Source organism: Salvelinus fontinalis, unplaced genomic scaffold (assembly GCF_029448725.1).
Source record: "Salvelinus fontinalis isolate EN_2023a unplaced genomic scaffold, ASM2944872v1 scaffold_0043, whole genome shotgun sequence".
In the NCBI taxonomy this organism is placed as follows: Eukaryota; Metazoa; Chordata; class Actinopteri; order Salmoniformes; family Salmonidae; genus Salvelinus; species Salvelinus fontinalis.
The window spans coordinates 302184-315496 of NW_026600252.1; positions in this window are offsets into that span (position 1 = coordinate 302184).

Genomic DNA, 13313 nt, shown 5'->3' on the forward strand with positions numbered 1-13313 from the left:
GAGGAATACCTATGTGAGAATGCTGTTCATCGACTACAGCTCAGCATTTAACACCATAGTACCCTCCAAACTCGTCATCAAGCTCGAGACCCTGGGTCTCGACCCCGCCCTGTGCAACTGGGTCCTGGACTTCCTGACGGGCCGCCCCCAGGTGGTGAGGGTAGGTAACAACATCTCCACCCCGCTGATCCTCAACACTGGGGCCCCACAAGAGTGCGTTCTGAGCCCTCTCCTGTACTCCCTGTTCACCCACGACTGCGTGGCCATGCACGCCTCCAACTCAATCATCAAGTTTGCGGACGACACTACAGTGGTAGGCTTGATTACCAACAACGACGAGACGGCCTACAGGGAGGAGGTGAGGGCCCTCGGAGTGTGGTGTCAGGAAAATAACCTCACACTCAACGTCAACAAAACAAAGGAGATGATTGTGGACTTCAGGAAACAGCAGAGGGAGCACCCCCCTATCCACATCGACGGGTCAGTAGTGGAGAAGGTGGAAAGTTTTAAGTTCCTCGGTGTACACATCACGGACAAACTGAATTGGTCCACCCACACAGACAGCGTTGTGAAGAAGGCGCAGCAGCGCCTCTTCAACCTCAGGAGGCTGAAGAAATTCGGCTTGTCACCAAAAGCACTCACAAACTTCTACAGATGCACAATCGAGAGCATCCTGTCGGGCTGTATCACCGCCTGGTACGGCAACTGCTCCGCCCACAACCGTAAGGCTCTCCAGAGGGTAGTGAGGTCTGCAGAACGCATCACCGGGGGCAAACTACCTGCCCTCCAGGACACCTACACCACCCGATGTCACAGGAAGGCCATAAAGATCATCAAGGACAACAACCACCCAAGCCACTGCCTGTTCACCCCGCTATCATCCAGAAGGCGAGGTCAGTACAGGTGCATCAAAGCAGGGGCCGAGAGACTGAAAAACAGCTTCTATCTCAAGGCCATCAGACTGTTAAACAGCCACTACTAACATTTAGCGGCCGCTGCCAACATACTGACTCAACTCCAGCCACTTTAAAAATGTGAATTGATGGAAATTATGTAAAAATGTACCACTAGCCACTTTAAACAATGCCACCTAATATATATATATTTTTTTTTTTTTTTTTTTTTTTTTCACCTTTATTTAACCAGGTAGGCAAATTGAGAACACGTTCTCATTTACAATTGCGACCTGGCCAAGATAAAGCAAAGCAGTTCGACACATACAACAACACATAGTTACACATGGAGTAAAACAAACATACAGTCAATAATACAGTGAAAATAAGTCTATATACAATATGAGCAAGTGAGGTGAGATAAGGGAGGTGAAGGCAAACAAAATATATATATAAATAAATAAAAAATATATAAAAAGGCCATGGTGGCGAAGTAAATACAATATAGCAAGTAAAAAAAATAACACTGGAATGGTTGGTTTGCAGTGGAAGAAGGTGCAAAGTAGAGATAGAAATAATGGGGTGCAAAGGAGCAAAATAAATAAATACAGTAGGTAAAGAGGTAGTTGTTTGGGCTAAATTATAGATGGGCTATGTACAGGTGCAGTAGTCTATGAGCTGCTCTGACAGCTGGTGCTTAAAGCTAGTGAGGGAGATAAGTGTTTCCAGTTTCAGAGATTTTTGTAGTTCGTTCCAGTCATTGGCAGCAGAGAACTGGAAGGAGAGGCGGCCAAAGGAAGAATTGGTTTTGGGGGTGACCAGAGAGATATACCTGCTGGAGCGCGTGCTACGGGTGGGCGTTGCTATGGTGACCAGCGAGCTGAGATAAGGGGGGACTTTACCTAGCAGGGTCTTGTAGATGACCTGGAGCCAGTGGGTTTGGCGACGAGTGTGAAGCGAGGGCCAGCCAACGAGAGCGTACAGGTCGCAGTGGTGGGTAGTATATGGGGCTTTGGTGACAAAACGGATGGCACTGTGATAGACTGCATCCAATTTATTGAGTAGGGTTTTGGAGGCTATTTTGTAAATGACATCACCGAAGTCGAGGATTGGTAGGATGGTCAGTTTTACAAGGGTATGTTTGGCAGCATGAGTGAAGGATGCTTTGTTGCGGAATAGGAAGCCGATTCTAGATTTAACTTTGGATTGGAGATGCTTGATGTGAGTCTGGAAGGAGAGTTTACAGTCTAACCAGACACCTAGGTATTTGTAGTTGTCCACATATTTTAAGTCAGAGCCGTCCAGAGTAGTGATGCTGGACAGGCGGGCAGGTGCAGGCAGCGATCGGTTGAAGAGCATGCATTTAGTTTTACTTGTATTTAAGAGCAATTGGAGGCCACGGAAGGAGAGTTGTATGGCATTGAAGCTCGCCTGGAGGGTTGTTAACACAGTGTCAAGAGAAGGGCCAGAAGTATACAGAATAGTGTCGTCTGCGTAGAGGTGGATCAGAGACTCACCAGCAGCAAGAGCGACATCATTGATGTATACAGAGAAGAGAGTCGGTCCAAGAATTGAACCCTGTGGCACCCCCATAGAGACTGCCAGAGGTCCGGACAACAGACCCTCCGATTTGACACACTGAACTCGATCAGAGAAGTAGTTGGTGAACCAGGCGAGGCAATCATTAGAGAAACCAAGGCTGTCGAGTCTGCCGATGAGGATGTGGTGATTGACAGAGTCAAAAGCCTTGGCCAGGTCAATGAATATGGCTGCACAGTACTGTTTCCTATCGATAGCGGTTAAGATATCGTTTATGACCTTGAGCGTGGCTGAGGTGCACCCATGACCAGCTCTGAAACCAGATTGCATAGCGGAGAAGGTATGGTGGGATTCGAGATGGTCGGTAATCTGTTTGTTGACTTGGCTTTCGAAGACCTTAGAAAGGCAGGGTAGGATAGATATAGGTCTGTAGCAGTTTGGGTCTAGAGTGTCTCCCCATTTGAAGAGGGGGATAACCGCAGCTGCTTTCCAATATTTGGGAATCTCAGACGACACGAAAGAGAGGTTGAAAAGGCTGGTAATAGGGGTGGCAACAATTTCAGCAGATAGTTTTAGAAAGAAAGGGTCCAGATTATCTAGCCCGGCTGATTTGTAAGGGTCCAGATTTTGCAGCTCTTTCAGAACATCAGCTGACTGTATTTGGGAGAAAGAGAAATGGGGAAGGCTTGGGCGAGTAGCAGAGGGGAGGGCAGTGCTGTTGACCGGGGTAGGGGTAGCCAGGTGGAAAGCATGGCCAGCCGTAGAAAAATGCTTATTGAAATTCTCAATTATAATGGATTTGTCGGTGGTGACAGTATTTCCTATCTTCAGTGCAGTTGGAAGCTGGGAGGAGGTGTTCTTATTCTCCGTGGACTTTACAGTGTCCCAGAACTTTTTTGAGTTTGTGTTGCAGGAAGCAAATTTCTGCTTGAAAAAGCTAGCCTTGGCTTTTCTAACTGCCTGTGTATACTGGTTTCTAGCTTCCCTGAAAAGTTGCATATCACGGGGGCTGTTCGATGCTAATGCAGAACGCCATAGGATGTTTTTCTGTTGGTTAAGGGCAGTCAGGTCAGGAGAGAACCAAGGGCTATATCTGTTCCTGGTTCTAAATTTCTTGAATGGGGCATGCTTATTCAAGATGGTGAGGAAGGCATTTTAAAAAAATATCCAGGCATCCTCTACTGACGGGATGAGATCAATATCCTTCCAGGATACCCCGGCCAGGTCGATTAGAAAGGCCTGCTCGCTGAAGTGTTTCAGGGAGCGTTTGACAGTGATGAGTGGAGGTCGTTTGATCGCTGACCCATTACGGATACAGGCAATGAGGCAGTGATCGCTGAGATCTTGGTTGAAAACAGCAGAGGTGTATTTGGAGGGCAAGTTGGTTAGGATGATGTCTATGAGGGTACCCGTGTTTATGGAATTGGGGTGATACCTGGTAGGTTCATTGATAATTTGTGTGAGATTGAGGGCATCAAGCTTAGATTGTAGGATGGCTGGGGTGTTAAGCATGTTACATACCCTACATTACCCATCTCATTTGTATATGTATATACTGTACTCTATATCATCTACTGCATCTTGCCATCTTTATGTAATACATGTACCACTAGCCACTTTAAACTATGCCACTTTATGTTTACATACCCTACAGTACTCATCTCATATGTATATACCGTACTCTATACCATCTACTGCATCTTGCCTATGCCGTTCTGTACCATCACTCATTCATATATCTTTATGTACATATTCTTTATCCCTTTACACTTGCGTGTATAAGGTAGTAGTTGTGGAATTGTTAGGTTAGATTACTTGTTGTTATTACTGCATTGTCGGAACTAGAAGCACAAGCATTTCGCTACACTCGCATTAACATCTGCTAACCATGTGTATGTGACTAATAAAATTTGATTTGATCACCGATGCACTTGCTAATAAACTCGCTCACCGAATCAGCGTATACATCAATGTTGTTGTTCAACGCTATCCGGAACATATCCTGTTTGGGCTGCAAGCTGAATATTGAAAAAACTGGAAAATGTGTGCACATTTTCAAACGGCCTCCTAAGAAACTTTTTATTTTCCAATATGCATATATTTACGACTGTTGGATAGATAACAGTCTATAGTTTCTAAAAAGGTTTGAATTGTTTCTCTAAGTCGAACAGAAATATTTTTACAGCCATTTTCCCAGCCGAATTGAGATTTCCAAAATGCGATGTGTCTCTTTAAGACCTTCTCTATAAAAGGCCCTTTGACTTGGGACCATAGGAACACGTCACACGCCTTCGTCAGGCTGTAATGCGGAAGTGAGAATTGAAAGGAGTCGAATATCTCGTCCATGGACTGAATAACACACCTTCTTGTGAGACCTGCGCAGTTTAAAAAAAATTCCGGGCGCGAAGCATAATTTGGTCTCGGCTTCTGGAACAAGGTAGATAACGGTGAATATGATGTCTGACTACGATATTATTTGATACATGTCACAAAATCATCCTAAAGTATGTTTTTTCAATATACTTTAATTATATTATTGCAATTTATTCTGGACTTTAGATGTGATACGACGGAAGAATTTTTTGAAGAAACGCTGTGTAGCGCCGCAATGCTATTGTGCTTGCTAACCAAAGAGGGAAATAATTCGTTCTGGAACCCAACTAAAGACTCTACTGGACATTGGACCCCGTTACAACATTCTGATGGAATATCAACAAAGATAAGACCCAATTTGGGATGCTTTTTCATATATCTGTTGAGCTGTGCTGTGCTAAGTGGGCTAACTGTGCTAGGCTAGCGCTTGACCAATGCTAGTGCTGACTTATGCTAGCTTATGTTGTTAGCTAATATAACGATATATTGTGTTTTCGCTGTAAAACACTTCAAAAATCGGAAATGTTGGCTTTATTCACACGATATCTGTCTTTCATTAGCTATCCACCATATGTTTTTCTGAAATGTTTTATGAGGTGTAATTAGTAGCCGACGTTGGTGTATGTATTTTCTCTGGCTACTCCCGTCTGGATTCAGACTCTAGCTATGTGTTAGCATTTATGTTAGCATCAATGTAAAACTGATTTATAGCTAAAATATGCACTTTTTATGAACAAAACATAGATTTATTGTGTAACATGTTATATGACTGTCATCTGAGGTAGTTTTTTCTGGGCTCTTTAGGTTGGTTTTAGTTTATTTCGGTTGGCTTGTGCATGCTACTTGAATCATAATTCATACTTCATAATCATATCCATACGTGTCTGTCCACTTTTGTATTTGGTGGTGAGCTAACATAAATATATGTGGTGTTTTCTCTGTAAAACATTTAAAAAATCGGACATGTTGGCTGGATTGACAAGATGTTTATCTTTCAAATGCTGTATTGGACTTGTTAATGTGTAAAAGTTAAATATTTTTAAAAAATAGATTTTGAATTTCGCGCCCTGCAGCTGTTGTCATTGTCGTACCGAATTCGGGCTTGCAGCCCAAACAGGATATCCCAGTCCACATGATCGAAGCAATCTTGAAGCGTGGAATCAGATTGGTCGGACCAGCGTTGAACAGACCTGAGCACAGGTGTTTCCTGTTTTAGTTTCTGTCTATAGGCTGTCTATGTTACAGAGAAACAAGACTCAACATGTAAAAACAAAAAAAATCACAGAGTGCAAGTTATTCCAAATTCATCTCATGAAGGTGAGCTTCACCACATCCCAGAATTAGATTAGACACATTATTAAAACTTGAAGATATGCTTCTGACCAATGGCACAGGAGCTGGGGTGGACATGTCCCCCGCCAATGTTAGAAGCAGGTTAAATGGTCCTCCCCAATAAATAAATTAATAATTTTGAAAAACGAGTCGCTGTATTCCTTGAGGGACATTTATTTTCAAAAGGTATCTGCTGCTAGAACGTGAGTCACTTCTCCCGCCTCCACTGACTGCTTCATTCTCACACTCGGTTGGTTGATACCAGCAGCGAGGCAGTGTGTGAGTTAGAGAAAAAGCACTGTGCTGGATAAAATAAAATTGTATTTGTAACATGCTTTGTAAACAACAGGTGCAAATGGAAAAAGAATGTAACAATTACTGTGTAACACGAGCAGTAAATACTTGGCTATATACATGGGGTACCAGTACCGAGTCGGGGGCAGATAGGTAGGGATAAAGTGACTAGTCAACAGGATAGATACAGTGGTTGCGAAAGTATTCACTCCCCTTGGTATTTTTCCTATTTTGTTGCCTTACAACCTGGAATTAAAATAGATTTTTGGGGGGGTTTGGATCATTTGATTTACACATGCCTACCACTTTAAAGATGCAAAATATTTTTTCTTGTGAATCAAACAAGAAATAAGACAAAAAAATACAGAAAGCTTGAGTGTGCATAACTATTCACCCCCCCCCCCCCCCCCCCCCAAAGTCAATACTTTGTAGAGCCACCTTTTTTTGCAGCAATTACAGCTGCAAGTATCTTGGGGTATGTCTCTATAAGCTAGGCACATCTAGCCACTGGGATTTCTGCCTCTTCTTCAAGGCAAAACTGCTCCAGATCCTTCAAGTTGGATGGGTTCCACTGGTGTACAGCAATCTTTAAGTCATACCACAGATTCTAAATTGGGTTTGGGTCTGAGCTTTGACTAGGCCATTCCAAGACATTTAAATGTTTCCCCTTCAACCACTTGAGTGTTGCTTTAGCAGTATGCTTAGGGTCATTGTCCTGCTAGAAGGTGAACCTCCGTCCCAGTCTCAACAGCATCGCAAATATTTGATTGGAACAGTAACAACAGAACGTATGATGCAACAAATGCATCTAAACAGATTTGTTGTTTGAAAAGCATCTAAACAATGTTTTGTACTGAAGATCTTTACAAATTTATTTCACATTTTATTGTAAAAGATAAATGCAAACTTCATCATCAAAACATCACACGGAAAACATCCACAGCCAAACCACTAAATAACAGGTTGCGGGGACAAAAAAATAACTAAACATAAGATAGCGACCTAACGTGTTTACAATGTACCACATCTGTGGTGAGCACAGGGGGAAATTAGTATTGTTTAGAAAATAGATAAATTCTTTATGATGGCAGCCATGTTTGTTTATGTTTGACAAGCAAAACTCCCTAATCCCAGAATGCTATTCACTGTAAGACGCAAATAAACAAAGTCAAAGATGGCTGTGCCCATTGCCTGAAAAATATTAATTTAGTTTGGCCACTTTTCAGCATATTAAGAATCTCGATGTACAGTACAGTCAAAAGTTTGGACACACCTACTCATTCCAGGTGTAACGGCAGTCTAGCTCTTCCTCCTCCTCAGACGAGGAGAGGCGAGAAGGATCGGAGGACCAATGTGCAGCGTGGTAAGTTTCCATAATTTAATGACATGAAAACTAGACAAGAATACAAAACAACAAACGTACTAACCGTCACAGTCCCGTGTGGCACAAACACTGACACAGGAGACAACCACCCACAAAATCCCAACACAAAACAAGCCACCTATATATGATTCTCAATCAGGGACAACGATTGACAGCTGCCTCTGATTGAGAACCATATTAGGCTGAACACAGAAACAGACAAACTAGACACACAACATAGAATGCTCACCCAGCTCACGTCCTGACCAACACTAAAACAAGCACAACACATAAGAACTCTGGTCAGGACGTTACACCAGGGTTTTGGAATTTTCTACATTGTATAATAATAGTGAAGACATCAAAACTATGAAATAACGAGGCCAGGTCATCTGACATATGGATTCATCTAAAAGACATCAAAACTATGAAATAACGAGGCCAGGTCATCTGACATATGGAATCATCTAAAAGACATCAAAACTATGAAATAACGAGGCCAGGTGTAACGATTGTCGTCTGGAGAAGGAAAGGAGGACCAAGGTGCAGCGTGGTAAGTGGTCATATTTTTTTATAAAATACGAAAACACTTGACAAACAACAAAAAACAACAAATGAACAGTCCTGAAACAAAACAGTAAACAGGAAAGATAAAAAGCAATCTACGGTCAGGGCGTGACAGTACCCCCCCCCCCCCCCCCCCCCCCCCCCCGAAAGGTGCGGACTCCGGCCGCAAAACCTGAACCAATAGGGGAGGGTCCGGGTGGGCATTTCACCGCGGTGGCGGCTCTGGTGCAGGACCCCGCACCACCTTAGTCTTGGCCCACTTAGGTGGCGCCTCTGGAGCGGGGACCCTTACCGCCGACCCTGGACCGGGGACCCTCGCAGCGGGCCCCGGACAGGAGGGAGACTCTGGCTGCTCCGGACAGGAGGGAGACTCTGGCTGCTCTGGACAGGAGGGTGACTCTGGCTGCTCCAGACAGGAGGGAGACTCTGGAGGCCCTGGACTAGAAGGCGTTGCTGGAGGCTCCGGACTGACGTCCTTCGTTGGAGGCCTCGTGCCATAACTCCTCACCGGAGGTTTCGTGCCATGGATCCTTGCCGGAGGCTTCGTGCCATGGATCATCACCAGAGGCCTCGTGCCATGGACCACCACCGGAGGCCTCGTGCCATGAATCATCACTGGAGGCTTCTTGCCATGGATCATCACTGGAGGCTTCGTGCCATGGATTATCAATGGAGGTTTCGTGCCATGGATCATCACTGGAGGCTTCGTGCCATGGATTATCACTGGAAGCTTCATGCCATTGATCATCACCGGAGGCTTCTTGCCATGGATTATCACTGGAGGCTTTTTGCCATGGATTATCACTGGAGGCTTCATGCCATGGATCATCACTGGAGGCTTCTTGCCATGGATCATCACTGGAGGCTTCTTGCCATGGATCATCACTGGAGGCTTCTTGCCATGGATCATCACTGGAGGCTTCGTGCCATGGATCATCACCGGAGGCCTCGTGCCATGGACCACCACCGGAGGCCTCGTGCCATGGATCATCACTGGAGGCCTTGTGCCATGGATCATCACAGGTGGCTTCGTGCCATGGATTATCACTGGAGGCTTCGTGCCATGGATCATCACTGGAGGCTTCTTGCCATGGATCATCACTGGAGGCTTCTTGCCATGGATTATCACAGGAGGCTTTGCTCTGGGAGAAAGCACAGGACTCACCAGGCTGGGGAGACATGCAGGAGGCCTTGTCCTTGGCCGAGGCACCGGATACACTGGGCCGTGGAGGCACACTGGAGGTCTCGAGCAAAGAGCCTGCACAACCCGTCCTGGCTGTATGGTGACTTTGGCCCTGCACGTGCGGGGCGCAGGCACAGGACGCACTGGGCTGTGCAGACGTACTGGAAACACAGTGCGCAGAGCTGGCGCAGGATAACCCGGGCCGAGGAGACGCACTAGAGGCCTAGAGAGCAGGGCTGGCACACTCCTTCCTGGCTCGATTCCCACTCTCGCCCTGCAGATGCGAGGAGCTGCGATGTAACGTACCGGGCTATGAACACGTACTGGAGGCACCGTGCGCTCCACTGCATAGCACGGTGCCTGACCAGTACGACGCTCGCCACGGTAAGCACGGGGAGTTAGCTCAGGTCTCCTATCTGACTCCGCCAATCTCCCCGTGTGCCCCCCCCAAAAAAAATTCTGGGGCTGCCTCTCGGGTTTCCTTGCCAACCGTGTTCCCTCATACCACCGGTTCCTTTCTCCTGCTGCCTCCGCTCTCCTGGCTGCCTACACCTGTTCCCATGGAAGGCGATCCCTTCCAGCCAGAATCTCCTCCCATGTGTAACATCCCTTGCTGTCCAGAATGTCCTCCCATGTCCATTCCTCCTTTTTACCACACTGCTTTGTCCGTTGTTGGTGGGTGGTTCTGTAACGATTGTCGTTTGGAGAAGGAGAGGAGGACCAAGGTACAGCGTGGTAAGTGGTCATATTTTTTTTTATAAAATACAAAAACACTTGACAAACAACAAAAATCGACAAACGAACAGTCCTGAAAGGTGAAACAAAACACTGAACAGGAAACATACAAAGCAATCTACGGTCAGGGCGTGACACCAGGTCATCTGACATATGGAATCATCTAAAAGGCATCAAAACTATGAAATAACGAGGCCAGGTCATCTGACATATGGAATCGTGTAATAACCAAAAAAGTGTAAAATAAATTAAAATAGCAATGGACATTAGACCGGTGGAAATCTGTCCTTTGGTCTGATGAGTCCAATTTTTTGATTTTTGGTTCCAACCACCGTGTCTTTGTGAGATGCAGAGTATGTGAACGGATGATCTCTGCATGTGTGGTTCCCACACTGAAGCATGGAGCAGGAGGTGTGATGGTGTTGTTGTTTTTTTGCTGGTGACAGTGTCAGCGATTTATTTAGAATTCAAGGCACACTTAACCAGCATGGCTACCACAGCATTCTGCAGCAATACGCCATCCCACCTGCCTTGCACTTGGACTATCATTTGTTTTTCAACAGGACAATGACCCAACACACCTCCAGGCTGTGTAAGGGCTATTTGACCAAGGAGAGTGATGGAGTTCTGCATCAGATGATCTGGCCTCCACAACCACCCGACCTAAACCCAATTGTAATAGTTTGGAATGAGTTGGACAACAGAGTGAAGGAAAAGTAGCCAACAAGTGCTCAACATATGTGGGAACTCCTTCAAGACTGTTGGAAAAGTATTCCAGGTGAATCTGGTTGAGAGAATACCAAGAGTGTACAAAGCTGTCATCACGGGCAAAGGGTGGCTATTTTGAAGAATCTCAAATATAAAATATATTTTGATGTTTAAAACTTTTTTGGTTACTACATGAGGTGTTATTTCATAGTTTTGATGTCTTCACTGTTATTCTACAATGAATAAAATAGTACAAATAAAGAAAACTCTTCAAAGAGTAGGTGTGTCCAAACTTTTTACTGGTACTGCATATCATATACACAGGTGTGTGCCTTTCCAAATCATGTCCAATCAATTGAATTTACCACAGGTGGACTCCAATCAAGTTGTAGAAACATCTCAAGGATGATCAATGGAAACAGGATGCACCTGAGCTCAATTTTGAGTCTCATAGCAAAGGGTCTGAATACTTATGGAAATAAAGTATTTCAGTTTTTTATTTTTAATACATTTGAAAACATTTCTAAAAACCTGTATTCGCTGTGTCATTATGAGGTATTGTGTGTAGATTGATGAGATGTTTTATTTAATCCATTTTAGAATAATGCTGTAACATAACAAAATGTGGAAAAGGGAAGTGGTTTGAATACTTTCCGAATTCACTGTACCTACATATGGTATGCTACAGTAGATAGGAATGCAAAGTTATTATTTGTAAGGAAAACAACCATGAAGGCAATGTGGGCTCCAGCCAGAAAATGTGCCAGGGGGAAAATGTTTTTGCAAGAACTGTTCTGACTAGAGATGCGCAAATGTCTGCATACTTGATCTGGGGAAACGCTGGGGAAGTGCTTGGGCTTTCGTCAAAGAGAGAAGTTTGTGCAGCTCAGTAAAGCCTCAAACATAAATTGTCCGCAACAATGAAATGGGCTACTTCTTATGTGAATTAACGAGGAGGTGGCCACACCGCAATTCAAACTGTTGTTTGAAAATAATTTGAAGTTGACAAGTATGGCCTGAGGATAATTTGCAGACAGTGTGCCATGGCTTAAGGGCAGCACGGGTTAACTGTCATGTTGCATAACAATCACATTTTGGAACAGTGAGTACATTCTGACATCACTCGCATAAAAAATCTCACGCTGGGGTGACCGTTAGAGATATTTGGAACTCACATGTGATAAGGTTAACATTCAGACTGATATTCAGTACAGTATGAATTGCCATGGCCCCTAAGGCTGATTGGACTGTACCATAGCAAGTGCCCCTCTGTAAGACACCCCCCTTAGCCTTGTAGATTTGCCCATTTATAAGTTAAGATTTGTCTGTATCCAATGTCAGAGTCACTCCTACGCCCCTGCTGCCGACTGACTAATAGAATGTAACCCATGTAATTTCAGAGCTGAATCACAATAGGGCACCGAACACTCATTGAAATCACCTTTGACATATTTTGATATGTTTTCTTCACAGGCCTAGGTTTATTTTAATCCAATAGCTCTCAACCTTAAAATGTCAACGCCTACTCAACCATATTTTGTATGCACTAAGTTTCATTAGCATCACAAAATAAATAGTGCTTTCATAAAATAATGTTCAGTGTGGTGCGCTCTGACACAATATAGGATCTTCCGTCTCAGAATGTCATTTTGTCAGCCTCTACAGTTATGTGCTTTTATGGAGGTTAAAACAGCAATGTTGGCCTTGAGGGGCTGTTGGTGTGTGATATCAGGAGTGGGAGAGCATGCATGAGAGAGCTACATTAAGTTTGCTCTGTGCCCTCAAGGGTTTGATCTAACAGCCTGTGTTCTCACACTCTGGCCTCTCTCCACAAACAGCCCCTCTAAGAGAACCTGAAAGACACTTGGGGCCAGATTCACAAAACACTACTCACGAAAAAACCTAAGAAGTTTCTTAAGGAAAAAAATAAGAAGTTCATAAGATAGTTCGTAAGTGCAATTCCTCAAAGTGTTCTTAGGAATTCATAATATTCTTACGAACTTCGTAAATATCTACTTATGTGGCGCTGACATTAATGACGTGCTTGAAACCAACAAATAAGCCTATGTCACAGGGATGATAGGATTTGGCTCACTATAATAAAGTGTTGATATTAAATTTTATCACATTTATTTATCTGCTTTGTCTCGAAAATATATTTTTTAGATGAGTCGCGGAGCCTTTATACACAAAAACAAATGTTATTTTTCACACATTATAGCGATCAGACTAGCTATGTCAAAAACAACAATGGATAACCAACGAAAGCTGTGGGGCGACGCACAATTGGCATAGCGTCGTCCGGATTAGGGAGGGTTTGGCCGGT